Source organism: Theropithecus gelada, chromosome 12, assembly GCF_003255815.1.
Source record: "Theropithecus gelada isolate Dixy chromosome 12, Tgel_1.0, whole genome shotgun sequence".
Lineage (NCBI taxonomy): Eukaryota > Metazoa > Chordata > Mammalia > Primates > Cercopithecidae > Theropithecus > Theropithecus gelada.
The window spans coordinates 10,236,369-10,248,652 of NC_037680.1; the positions used below are offsets into that span (position 1 = coordinate 10,236,369).

Genomic DNA, 12,284 nt, shown 5'->3' on the forward strand with positions numbered 1-12,284 from the left:
GCCACTGCACTCCAGCCCGGGCGACAGAGAGAGACTCCGTCTCAAAAAAAAAAAAGAAAGGCATGAGAAATGAGATTTGACTGTACGTCACCCTGGCTTCTATTGCCTATAAACCAAAAAATTAATTAATTAATTAATTAATTAAAAAGAGGGCTTTATTTGCCTAGCCGAGTGGGTTACATTTACACTCCATATTTGTAATTTGTCATGTGAGACCTCAAAGGATGTTGGATAAGTGTAGTTAATGTCCAAGCCCTGCTGCTGATTATCTGAGTGAACTTGGTCAAAGGGACTGGTTTTCCGTGGGTCTCCTCTTATTATTCATAAACTGATCGTCTTGGACTACTACACACACACACACACACACACACACACACATAAATATACACAAATTATCATCAAACTTTTCAAATCCAACACTCATATCCAATACTCACATTTTAAAATACTCAAAAATCAGGAAAATATATAAGAAATAGTACTCTAGACAGCGATATGATAGGACTTTTTTTGCTGTATTTTTATACCTTTTGGTTTTTGAACTGTGAGAATGTATTACCTTTTTAGAAATTATTATTATTATTATTAATTATTTTGAGACAGAGTCTCACTCTGTCACCCAGGCTGGAGTGCAGTGGCATAATCTTGGCTCACTGCAGCCTCTGCCTCCCGGGTTCAAGTGATTCTCCTGCCTCAGCCTCCTGGGTAGTTGGGATTACAGGTGCCTGCCACCATACCTGGGTAATTTTTGTATTTTTAGTAGGGATGGGGTTTTGCCATGTTGACCAGGCTGGTTTCAAACTCCTGACCTCAGGTGATCTGCCCACCTCAGCCTCCCAGAGTGCTGGGATTTCAGGCATGAGCCACCATGCTCAGCCCCTTTTTAGACATTAAACTTTAAGGGGAAGAAGAAAGAGGAGGAGGAGGAGGAGTCAAGAGGAGGAGGAAAAAGAAGGAGAGGGAGAAGAAAGAAAACCCCTAATAGGCATTTTGCCTTCTGTATGGTAGGGAGCAGGGATTTTAAGCTCAGGTTATTCTATGACCATTAGACAACAAGGGTGTACATACTTACATATCTTTTTATAAATCATGTACTTAACAAGTATCTTTCACGTATCTTCTTTATAAATCATGTATTAATTATTAAGTACTTACTCCAGGGACAGTTGTTTGTATGTTATTCTGGTTTTTTCCTTATGCCTGTGAAATAAGTATTAGGTTACATCATATGAAAATGCAAATATTCAACCATTTTTGACCTGCAGAAATGTCCATTTCTTATACTCAATCCAATGTTAATGTTCCCAATTTAATAATGAAGAACCCAAGATTCACAAAAGCTGAGCGGTTGCTCAGTGGTGCCACAGTTGACAAAAGAGACTTTTGACCTGAACCCAGAGCTCCTGTTTCTACTAAATAGTGGGATGAATTTCACAGTAAATGCATAACTTTCTTTACCTATGTGTGAACTTTAATGCCACCAGATGGCATTTCTTTAATCTTAACATAAATTAAGTCAAGATTTTCTCCCATCACCACTTACCCTCCGTTCCCAAGAATTGTGTCTGGGAGGTGGCACAGACCTGGCTGCCCTGTTCCCCCCCAACACCTTCCTTCGGCTGCTGCTGTGGCTGGCAGGCCTCTAGAACTCTGGTGTCTTTCTACCTACCTCAGCTTTGGAGGCATACATCCTGACTGCTCCTTATCTTTTCTTTTTTCTTTCTTTTTTTTTTTGAGACGGAGTTTCACTCTTGTTACCCAAACTGGAGTGCATGTGCCACCATGCCCGGCTAATTTTTTGTATTTTTAGTAGAGACGAGGTTTCTCCACGTTGGTCAGGCTTGTCTGAACTCCCGACCTCAGGTGATCTGCCCACCTTGGCCTCCCAAAGTGCTGGGATTACAGGCGTGAGCCACGGCGCCCGGCCTCCTGACTACTCTTAAACAGAAGGTCTACCTCAGAGACCACTTGACCACTTCCTCTGAAATCGTGAAGACTGTCTTGGATTCAGACAATTATCTAGTCTCAGGAAGGAGAAAAGTCCGGCTCTGACATACTGTACACACTCCAAGCCTCGAGTCTCTTCAAGGCAGTGACTTCGAAATTTCAAAACCTTCATGTTTGACTTTGGAAAGACTCTTAAACACCTCTTTGCTTATGATTTCAAAGTCTATTTTAAAATGAAAAAAAAAAATCAGAAAGCAATTCTGTTTTCTTTTGTTCCTTTCTTGAGGAAATAAAGGCAAAATAACTGTTGCCTGAATAATGAGACTGAGTGGAGTGGTAGGGATAATGGAAGAGAACAGATGGGGGAAGAGGAAAAGGGAAGTTAATGTTCAACATTCTGTCCTGCCACATTCATTGGTTGTTCTTTTCTCCAACACAGCTTTTCAAGTAGCTCTCAAGTTTGAGAATGCCCATGAAATTGTTCAGGGGAGTTGCTTCAAATGCACAGACCCTGCTTTATTTGGAGAATACTCTGGACCAATGAAAACAGGCTAATCTATAAGACTATGTTAATGTCCACTTGTGATCAAGTCCAGCTTGAAGTGAGAGCATACAATCCTACAAAATAGAAGGAAACATTTTAGGTGAATGAATTTGAAATTTATTTTTCAACCAAGCGTTGAATAGCAATCCGGTGCTGTTTGAATAGCAACGCCCATTGTGACTTCGGATCCATGGGCTTTTTGATTTGCCTGTGAAGCAGTTCTTTTAAACACAGGTGGGTGCTGGGCCATTATTTAACCAAGACTCTTGGACCATAGAACCGCATCAAAACAGCATGACAGTTCAGAGGACAGTCAAGCAAAATGTACTTCTGTGCTATATCTAAATTGCAAAGGAGAGGAAGGACTTGGGAAAACAGTATAATTAGAGGCAATTTAAGCTCCCTCGTAGGAGGAAAAGCAAAATAGTCTATATTTAAAATTGTAGTGGGAACTTGAAGTTCTAAGGTCATAAAGGTAAGGCTCAGGGAACAAGGAGAAGGGAGGGCTAAAAGGAAGAAGGCACAGTGTGTACTCAGATACCTTAAAGAACCAGAGAAACAGTTCTGGGAGAAAAGAATAGTAACATAACATTTCTCTTAAGCAGTACAATGAGAGACATCAGGCTGGTGAGAAAAAGAATAGGAAATGTGGGGAGAGGTTTGATAAGGTAGGGAGAACTGAGATGAAAGCAGATTGAATATCTATAAGAGAAAATAAAATTTGATTTTTTGGGTAGAAATATTTTTCTAGTACAACGTCTCCAGGCATGCTATTCACATTTAATTTAAATTATACAGCTTTATTGTGCTCACTATATATTTTTCTTTTTTTCTCTCTTTTTTTTGTTTTGGGATGGAGTCCCGCTCTGCCACCCAGGCTGGAGTGCAGTGACACAATCTCGGCTCACTGCAACCAATGCCTCCCAGGTTCAAGCAATTCTCCTGCCTCAGCCTCCTGAGTAGCTGGGACTACAGGCACCGGCCGCCACACCTGGCTAATTTTTGTAATTTTAGTAGAGATGGGGTTTCACCATATTGATCAGGCTGGTCTTGAACTCCTGACCTCAGGTGATCCACTCGCCTCGGCCTCCCAAAGTGCTGGGATTACAGACATGAGCCACCATGCACCGCCTATTTTTCTTAAACTACCTTAAAAAGTGCTATCCAATCTTTTTGGCCATAGTTTAGAGGAGGGTAATGGAGTCTCATAGAGTCTCAGAGAATTTCCTCTCCTGAGCGCTAATTTTGCTTTCCTACATGGTCCTGCCATACTGGGAAAATAAATATGGGTTGTTTCTTTGACAAGAAACAACTCCCAAAACGACTCTAGTTGTTAAAAAGGAGGCAAAAATACCAATGTTTCAAGTTTTTCCTGTAAAAGCTTTCTTCTTGCACAAATAATCCTTCATGGCTGCGTAATACTTTATACTTTTAAAAATAATGCACTTGGCTGAGTGCAGTGGCTCATGCCTGTAATCCCAGCACTTTGGGAGACCGAAGCAGGTGGATCATCTGAGGTCAGGAGTTCGAGACCAGCCTGGCCAACATGATGAAACCTCATCTGTGCTAAAAATACAAAAACTTAGCTGGGTGTGGTAGTAGGCGCCTGTAATTCCAGCTACTGGGGAAGCTGAGACAGGAGAATCGCTTGAACCCAGGAGGCAGAGGTTGCAGTGAGCCGAGATTGTGCCATCGCACTCCAGCCTGAACAAGAAAGTGAGACTCCGTATCAAAAAAAAAAAAAAAGTAATGCGCTTTCAGATGCATTACCTCATTTAAATTTCAGTACAGTCTAGCATAAAAGGCATTTTCTATACCATGTGTTTTTTACATACTGCTTTTTTCACTATCAAAACCAATATAAGGTTAGCATAGTTAATTAGTTTCTTGTAACCTCAATCCTTCAACCTTTCACAGTTTTCTCTTTATTGTTTCCTTTGTCTTTCCTCCTGACTAGACAGCATTTTATGCTGCTGAGCAGTTCTCTTGACTGGCAAATTGCTAGTCCTTCACTTAGTGAACTAACCAGGACTTGTAAGACCTAGAAGTCTGGGTTGGGATACATATCTGGCCTCCTATGTCATAGCCAGCTGCTCGGTCACTCATTGGTAGTGGGAGAGTCACTGTGGCCTATTGAGGCTGTTGAAGGACATCCAGGGCTATCACCCAAAGTTTGAAAGCCAAACTAGACTTGGCTTTGAACCCTAAATTTACCATTTAATAGCTTTGTGGTGTCCTCTGTAAATGATGATAACCACTTAATGTTGTTTGTAAGTTTCTGAGTGCGGTAGAGTTCCTGCCATATAGTAGGCATTGAAGGAGTTTCATTCTTCTCCCTTGTCTCATAGAAGGAGCACTGCCCAAGAGAGGAGTCACCCACCGCTTAGGAGACAAGGGTTACATATGATCTCCATAGAAATAGAGAAGTGAGACCCAGTGCGCTGGCTCGTGCCTGTAATCCCAGCACTTTCGGAAGCTGAGGCAGGAAGATCGCCTGAGGTCCACCTGGATACCATTATCCCAAGATGGCCCCAACAGTGCACAGTGACCAGCCCAATGAGCCTCAGAATTATGTAACAACAAACGCAGACCTTGTCAGCCAATCAACATCACCCAGACATTTTACTTTCATAATGTGGGACAGAGATAGTTTTAGTGTTTCTGTTTTAAAGGACCTACCTCCTTTCTCTTCTAAATCTCATCCCTGAGGGTCTCCTAGACTGTTGCCTCTGTTTGTGCCAGGTTCCTCACTTGGCAGTAAAACTTTTCCTTTCAGTCTCAATCTTAGGTCCTTAATAGTCTTTTTTGTTTTTTAACAGCACATTGGAAGAATTTGTATCTTAGCCTTGGAGAAAGAGGGATGGCAGTTATTTCCCCATGGGAGAAAATATAAGAAAGCCCCTGTGAATTAGATACGATAGCTGTTGATTGTCTGCCTAAAGAAGAGAACAAAGCTGCAAGGGCTGCACGAGATGGTAGGAAGAAGTTGCTTCAACAGCACAACCCATCTCTCTGTGACTGGCAGTGGATGTGCTGACTCACTGACGATGTGCTGAGTACATACATTGGCCAAATAACACATCAGGTGCCAGAGGTGGGAAGGTAAGAACATGGTTCTTATCCTAAAGACGTCAAAGCCTAGTGGGAAAGGACAAATGAAATAATGTAACACATTATGGTGGTGGTTCATGCTGAAATATGAGCCAAGATGAAAATCCTCTGTGGTTATCAGAAGGGGTATGGTCAGTTCTAGCTAGGGGGTAAAGAGAAGGTGTCACACAATGGGGAATACAGATGCTAATTAGGGTCTTCATGTTGAATCTAGCCAGCAGTTATTATGTAAAAAATGAAATAACTTATGGAGTTTATTGAAAGCTCGAGTTTGTCCTTATTCTTCTATTTTCTTTTGAGGCAGGGTCTCACTCTGTCACCCAGGCTGGAGTACAGTGGCATGATCTCACCTCACTGCAACTTCTGCCTCCTAGTGATCCTCCCATCTCAGCCTCCCAAATAGCTGGGACTACGAGCACATGCCACCATGCCTGGCTAATTTTTTTGTATTTTTTGTAGAGATGGGGTTTTGTCATGTTGCCCCGGCTGGTCTTGAACTGAGATTAAGCTGTTTGCCTGCCTCGGCCTCTCAAAGTGTTGGGATTACAGGCGTGAACCACTGTGCCTGACTAATCTTTTCAATTTATACATAAATGTTTATTTCACAAATGTGTGTGTATATATATGTATACATATGTGTGTATATGTGTGTGAGTGTATGCATACATATATATGTATGCATATGTGTGTCTATCGGGGATATGTATATATTAGAAATACTGGGCTTTCTTTTGTGACTATTGGTCTTGCTTCTCTAGCTTAAATGTTCAAGGGCTTGAAGCCATGCTTCTTCTGTTATACATTGTAGATATAATTGGTGATTTCCCCTGAATTCGCCAAAACTGGGGTCACCTTACTGTACAGTTATTATTATTTTATATATGTATATATATGCATGCACACACACACACTCCTTTGACATTAATTTCAAAAATACCTTTCTTTCTTCTTTTTTAAGACTTCTGTCTTTACTTTTCACCATGTATTTTCTTCTCCATGCTTGTCTTATAGTTTGCCAGCACCACCCAGCCTGGGACCCAGCAATGTGCACCTGGATCCCTGGAAAAGTGGAGCAAGCCCAGTATTCTTGTATTATATGTAGCCCCTGTTTCTATTTTCAAAGCTCCATTCAATTCAGCAACTTTCAAATCGGCTTGAGCTTTAGAAAGTGCTGCTTTCTTTATTTGGAGGAGATGCTCCATGCCCAGCATTGCTCTCTTGTTAACCCTTAGGAATCTTTTCTCCTAATATTACATATGCTGAGGCCAGGTGCGGTGACTCACGCCTGTAATCCCAGCACTTTGGGAGGCCGAGGCGGCGGATCAGGAGGTCAGGAGATCAAGACCATCCTGGCTAACATGGTGAAACCCTGTCTCTACTAAAAATATGAGAAAATTAGCTAAGCGTGGTGGCAGGCGCCTATAGTCCCAGCTACTCAGGAGGCTGAGGCAGGAGAATGGCATGAACCCGGGAGGTGGAGCTTGCAGTGAGCCAAGATCATGCCACTGCACTCCAGCCTGGGCGATAGAGCGAGACTCCATCTCAAAAAAAAAAAAAAAAAAAAAGTACACATGCTGGAGCTCTCTGTTTCAACCTACCTAAAGCTATCTCTCCTCCAGCTATTTCAGAGTCACACTGATCCAAGGAACAGGGATTTATTCCTCTCACATTTAACAGGAGGAAAGCTTGAAGTAGCATAACCTGATAAAGATTTCCCAACTGGGCCAAAGACTCTGTTTTCTGTGCTGTTCCAGTAAGTGCCCCTCCCCAGCTAAGAAACTAAGAGGCAGAAATTCACCTATTCATCATTGTGTATCCTCTCTTGGGTAGTGGGGCAGCTGTGGTTGAAGCTTACCTCACAGCCCCTCTATTATGGAGGCCACAAAAGCACGTTGAAAACTATAATGCATTATAGCAACATAGGGTACTACTGCAATTACGTTAGAAACAGCAACCCGTTAAAGAGAAAAGGTTTTTTGCATAGATCACACCCACCCCTCATTCCTCTATCACCATTTATGTGAGCTACTTTGGGACTAACTTGTTCCTTGGTGTCATTAAGAGGCTACTCGTGTTATCACAAAGGGATACAAAGAAGACTTCAGTGTTTCAGGAGTATTCCTTTATTTTTTAAAAAAATGTCTCTCTGGGCACCATGACTCATGCCTGTACTCCCAGCACTTTGGGAGGCCAATGCAGGAGGAGCTCTTGAGCCCAGGAGTTTAAGACTAGACTGGGCAACACAGCAAGACTTCATCTCTACTAAAAAATTTAAAAAATAGCCAGGTGTGGTGGCCCATATCTGTAGTCTCAGCTACTCAGAAGCCTCAGGTAGGAGGATCGCTTGAGCCCAGGAGTTCAAGACCAGCCTGTGCAGGAATCCAGCCCACAGACCCTGACCCAGTGACAGATGAGAGACATACACTGACACAGGTATTTTGCCTGTTCAGTCTGGCTAAGGGGCTCTGCTCTGCGTCTGGAGCATCACCTCAATAAGCTAGCAAAGTTCGCATTTATTTAGTACAGATTAAATGACAAAGGTCTCGAGTAAACACCACTAGAGGGTAATTAACATTGCTCACCCCCCAAATAGAGAGCAATTATGCACCCAAGGTTGATCAAAGGTTGGTTTAAGGACTACATGAGTAAACAAGCTATTTAGATAAACTTCCCCACATTCCCTCATTATTTGCTTTTTTGCTATTAGCTAAAGGTAGAGAGGATTAGGCTGTCTTCAGCCAAATCTGTTACTGAAGCGATGTAAACCCCCCCAGACTTCCAAAAGGTTTGCTCTATTTCTTATTACTATCTTGAAAATTTTTTCCACCAGCCTGACTGAACTCCCACAAGCCTGGTCAACATAGCAAGACTTCATCTCACAAAAAAAAAATTAAGAATTAGCCAAGTGTGGTGGCCCATATCTGTAGTCTCAGCTACTCAGAAGGCTCAGGCAGGAGGATTGCCAGAGCCCAGGAGTTCAAGGCTGCAATGAGCCATGGTCACACCACTGCACTCCAGCCTGGGTGACAGAGCAAGACCCTGCCTCTAAAAAAAAAAAAAAAAAAAAAACAAACAAAAAAAAAACTATTGTTCTGAACATTGATTAATTGTAGGTACATGTATATTTTTTATTATCATCTATGCTTTTTCTCATTTATAAATATCTCTAGTTTTTTTTTTAATTCCGTGAGCAGAACTTCATATCCACTAGGTTAGGCTAAAACATAATTAATGTATAAGAAACAGGACCCAGTTCCATTGAATCCAAAGGTAAACTCTAAATCTCCCACATTTATCTTTTTCCTTTTAAAAATTTATTTGCAAATTTTTCTTAGCATTCCCTTCCCCTTTTGCTAAGAATACCCAAAGTACTTAGAACAGCATCATTTACAATAGTAAGCAATTAGGATATTAGGCACACTATCAAATGATATTCAGAACGGTAAATCTAATGACTGAAATTGTGTCAATAAAAATGTTAAATTTTAAGTGTGACATACAAAATTGTATATTATACTTTTTTTTTTTTTTTTTTGAGACAGAGTCTTGCTTTGTCACCCAGGCTGGAGTGCAGTGGCACAATCTCAGCTCACTGCAACCTCCACTTCCCAAGTTCAAGTGATTCTCCTGCCTCAGCCTCCCGAGTAGCTGGGATTACAGGTGTGCACCACCATGCCTGGCTAATTTTTGTATTTTTGGTAGAGATGGGGTCTCACCATATTGCCCAAGCTGGTCTCGAACTCCTGAGCGCAAGCTATCCAACCGCCTCAGCCTCCCAAAATGCTAGGATTACAGGCGTGAGCCATCATGCCCAGCCTAATACATAATGTTTATGGATGCCAAAGTATGTGTCAAAAGTATAAAATCAAGTGGTAGAATGGTAAATGCTGAGTGAATAAGAGCGATTTTTATATAATGATGAACATTGAGGTAGGAGAGAAATACAATCAATAGTACATGGGGCCTCAGTGGATTGACAGTGTTTTCTCTCTTTAAAGGGAAGCAAATGTGTGATAATGTTAAGATTTGAAAAAGCTGAAAGATGGATGGATGTGTGTTCCTTTATTAGTTTCTTGCTTATGTGCGTGAACAACTTCACAGTTTTTTGAATGCCATTGTTAAAACGTCATATTCCATTGTGCTGGTCATTTGAACTTTTTCACTTATTCTGTTGAAATCTTATAGAAAACAACATGCAGAGAGAATTTTGGAAGTAGAAGGGAAGAGGACCCACGCAAAGTGGGGACTTGAGAGATACAAGTTACAGTTAGCAGAACAGGAAGCGAATATTCATATATTAAGAAAATTACAAAGAGGAACTCAAGTAAATAAGTTACCTAAAATTACAATAGAGGAACTAAAAATAAGGAGACATCCATATCGGGAGGGAGGAGTGTGTAAGTGAACTAAGTTCTCATCTATCAGAATAGGAAGGAAGTCCACAGATAAAGCCTGTCTGTCTGATAAATAAAGAAGTGGCGATATGACTGTAGTATTTAGAGATAGGGAAGTAACCACCCAGAAGAATTTTTAAAACTGTAGCCGTTAAAAAGTCAGACTTGGTTCTAGGGTTTGAGTGGAAGGCATAGGGGTGGGTTGGGGGCAGGATAGAGCAGCAAAGCTTTCTTACCTCTTACAATAAGCTCTTAAGCATTGTTGACTTTTTTGTAAATATGTGCATGTACTGCTTTCGTTAAAAAAAAATTTTTGAAGATAACACAATAGTAAAATCATCAGACCCAAGAAAATGTTCCTTTCTTCAATAATCTGACCTAGTGCCTTTTCACTTTTTTTTTTTTTTTTTTTTTTTTGAGACGGAGTTCATTCTTGTTGCCCAGGCTGGAGTGCAATGGCACGATCTCAGCTCACTGCAACCTCCATCTCCTGGGTTCAAGGGATTCTCCTGCCACAGCCTCCCAAGTAGCTGGGATTACAGGTGCCCGCCACCATGCCTGGCTAATTTTTTGTATTTTTAGTAGAGATGGGGTTTCACCATATTGTCCAGGCTGGTCTCGAGCTCCTGACCTCAGGTGATCCACCTGCCTTGGCTTCCCAAAGTGCTACGATTACAGGTGTGAGCCACCGCACCTGAGCCACCGCACCTGGCCCTATTTACTTCTTTTTTTTTTTTTTTTTTTTTTAGTGAAAGCAAGTTTACTAAGAAGGTGGAAGAATCAAAGAATCCCTATTCACTTCTTGACCTGTATTGTATACTTTTTAATAAATTATGTATATTTTCGTCTTTTAATTGCTGTCCTGGAATGATCTTTTTTATTTCTGTTTTTCTTCCTTTTATTTTTTGCCCTCTGCAAACATTTTAGAGTTGATTTTTCTATACAAAAGTTTGAAGACTATTCACTTATGGAAAGCTTGTTTCTGACAGACAGTTAAGTGAAACAAGGGAGGTTTCTACAATTCAAATTGGTTTAAAATATGCCTATGACAAATAGAGACAGAAAGTAGATTTGGGCTGAGGGAAGGGGATGAACAGTAACTGCTAATGTGTTGTCATCATTTTTTCTGGAGTGGGGGATGAAAACATTTTGGAATTAAAGAGTGGTAATGCTTACACATCTTCGTGAATATACTAAATCCACTACATTGTACACTCTAAAGGAGTGGATTTTATGGCATGTGAAATATCTTAACAAAAAAATTCCTATGAAAAATATTGCAAGGGAATAAATAAAAATGATAGTCATTGTGTTATAATCAGGGGACTTTTTTGTATTTTCTATTTCCCTAAAGTTTTGAGAATGTGATAATAGTTTCATAATTTAAGAAATATATTATTTATTTTATTTTTGAGACAGGGTCTCACTCTGTTGCCCATGCTGGAGTACAGTGGTGCCATCACTGCAGTCTCAACCTCCTGGGTTCAAGTGACCCTCCCACTTCAACCTTCTGAGCAGCTGGGACCACAGGTGCATGGCACCATGCCTGGCTAATTTTTTATTTTTCATAGAGACAGGTTCTCACTGTGTTGTTCAGGCTGGTCTCGAACACCTGGGCTCAAGCAATTCTCCCACCTCAGCCTCCCAAAGTGCTGGGATTACAGATGTGAGCCACTGTGACAGGCATAAGAAATATTTTAAAGTAACATAATTAGCCTGGATGTATGGTACCATCTTCATTTGTCCAAGTTTTCCTCTTAATTCCATAACACTTTTTATTTTCTCCTGCACTCTAATGCATATAATTGTTCATACGTTAATCTGTTTTATTTATAGTTTTGGCTTTGGTGTTACTCTCTTTTAAAATACTGTTTCGAGACACGGTATCTTTCTGTCACCCAGGTTAGAGTGCAGTGGTGCAGTCATGGCTCACTGCAACCTCTGCCTCCAGGACTCAAAGAGTCCTCCTACCTCAACCTCCCAAGTAGCTAGGACCATAGGTGTGTACCACCACACCCAGTTAATTTCTTTTTTTGTTTTTTCATAGAGACAGGGTCTTACTATTGTTGCCCAGGCTGGTCTCCAACTCCTAGGCTCAAGTGATCTACCTGCCTAAGCCTCCCAAAGTGCTGGGATTTCAGGTATGAGCCACTGTGCCTAGCCTGGCATTACTCTTATAAAGGGTATACCATGGTAAGGTTATAAAAACATTTCTATGAATTTGTGAATTTTGTTCCTAGTGGTTTTATACTTTGCTTTTTTTTTTTTTTTTTTTTTTTTTTTTTTTT

At 40.9% G+C, this 12,284-nt stretch overlaps 1 long non-coding RNA gene across 1 annotated transcript in view; it reads left to right on the forward strand.

Moving 5' to 3' along the window:
- The window catches only part of LOC112636692, a 65,075-nt gene that overhangs the window by 19,977 nt on the left and 32,814 nt on the right, over positions 1-12,284 (forward strand). Inside the window, exon 2 of the long non-coding RNA XR_003122223.1 lies at positions 11,899-11,996. This is a non-coding gene — a long non-coding RNA (uncharacterized LOC112636692). The remainder of the gene's footprint in view (positions 1-11,898; positions 11,997-12,284) is intronic.